This window comes from Odocoileus virginianus, chromosome 9, assembly GCF_023699985.2.
Source record: "Odocoileus virginianus isolate 20LAN1187 ecotype Illinois chromosome 9, Ovbor_1.2, whole genome shotgun sequence".
Taxonomy (NCBI): Eukaryota; Metazoa; Chordata; class Mammalia; order Artiodactyla; family Cervidae; genus Odocoileus; species Odocoileus virginianus.
This window is the reverse complement of record NC_069682.1, coordinates 49,111,881-49,114,081: the sequence shown is the minus strand read 5'-3', so window position 1 is coordinate 49,114,081 and position 2,201 is coordinate 49,111,881.

Sequence of the window (2,201 nt, the reverse complement as noted above, 5' to 3'; positions counted from 1 at the left end):
AGTGAAAAAGATGCATTTCTTCCTCATCTGAATTGCAGGATCCCATGAATTCTACCCATGGATCCATTGAGAGTCCTGGGCTTCCAGATCCCATCACTGTCCCAATAATGCCCTGACAATAACAATTTTTTCCAGATTCAGGATCCAACTTGTGATCACCCATTGCCTTGAGTTGTCATGTCTCTTTTTTCTCCTTTTAGACGAAGCAGTTCCTCAGACTTTAACTGCCTTGATTTTTTTTTTTAATTAGTTGGAGGCTAATTACTTGAAAATATTGTAGTGGTTTTTGTCATATATTGACATGAATCAGCCATGGATATACATGTATTCCCCATCTTGATACCCCCTCCTTGCCTTGATATTTTCGAAGACTGTATGTCAGAACTTTCCTCTACTTGGGTTTGTATGGTTTTATCCTCCTAATCAGATTCAGGGTAAGCATTCCTAATGCTCAGAAGTGACACTGTGTCCTTCCTGCACATCAGGAGGCACTGGATGTCCATTTTTCCCACTACTAAGGATATCCACTTCGGTCACTTGATAAAGGGGGTGTCCTCCAGTTTCCCCACTATAGATTTACTATTTCCTCATTTGTAACAATAAGCAATTAATAGAAAGGCTACATAAAAATCCTGTTGCTCATGAATCCTCACCAACAGTTTTATAATAGCATCTCAACATAGTTCATACATTTTCTTTGTACAGACAAATGCATTTCTAATTATATTGGATCTAGGCATTTTATAATTTTTTCTTTATCCTGAGTGAGATCTTGTCTTTCATTACATTTACTAACTCATTACTCATGGACATAGGGAAGTTATTCTTACTGATAACTTTTGTTATCCACCACATATCTTAGGACCTCTCTGGATCATGGATATTAAGGGACCATGTGAGCCAGAGACCTATCAAAGGGTTTTAATGCCCTTTTGCTTCTGATTAAATATCAATCGCAAATAATGTCCAGACAGTAAATGCTCTGCTCCCAGCTCCAGCTGAAGGTGGAGTCTCTACTGGTCCAAAGACTTTTGGGCCCTCAAGCTGATGTGGCTTGTATAACTAGGGTGGACAAAGCCACCTCCTGGTGCCTCAGAAAGAGGATTTCTGCCCACCTTTTTACTCATTTTTCCTAGAGACAGAAATCATAGGCCTGTAGTAACAGTCGATCACAACTCTGACCTCTTTCAAAACACTGAGGGGAAAAACTCCTATTCCTTAACAGAAATGTGAAAGCAAGTCAGTAGAACTTCTGAACACAAGGGACCTTGCAGCACGAAACTTGCAGATGCTGCATGATGTTTCCTTTGCTGTAACAAGCAGCTTATCATCTGTGAAAGGGACCTTTGATCCTGGGCATTACCAAACTTGAGAGATATCAGACACAGTCTATTGTTTCTCTATGCTCCCCAGGAGAAAGAAAAAGTTGTTACATGGTGATGTTGCAGAATTTCTGGCCCCCAAAAGTTGTTACATGGCGATGTTGCAGAATTTCTGGCCCAAGGAGATTTCTGTAAACCAATTTTCATTCATTCATTCTATACTGGGTGGCTGCTATGTGCCAGGTATAAGTATAATGTAGAAAACAAGAGACACAATATAAACCCTCTTGGAGGTTATATAACATGATGGGAAAAAGAAACATTAAGCTATAAAACACACAAATAAAACACGCAATTGGAGTGGAGTGAACAAAGCTAGTAAAAATTAATACAGGGACTTCCTTGGTGGTCCGGCTATTAAGACCCCATGCTTCCTGCTGCTGGAGGCACTGGTTGGATCCTCAGTCAGGGAAATAAGATTCTGAATGGCTTGTGATGCAAACCAAAAAAAAAAAAATATTACAGCTACACCTGCCCCTTCAGGGGAATATATAACACATGATTCATCTCTCGAAGATATACCTCTCTATGATCCTCTTCAGCTTACATACATTAGTGACAAAGGAAGTCTTCCCTGAGAATTTAGTCACATCCCATAAGAGTTTGGGATTTCAAAGCAGAATTCAAAATATGCTTTGAGCTGCTGAAGATGGATCCCCAGAACAGTCTTTTTCTTTCTCATTTTTAGGTGGGCACAGCTACGCTATTACAGTTAGGTGTGGAACCAAGTTGGATGGGGATGGAGACCTAAACTGCTTAATATGAACAAGGAAGAAGGAATGAACAGGAAAAAAATTGAGGTGCTGGAGATTCAGAGGG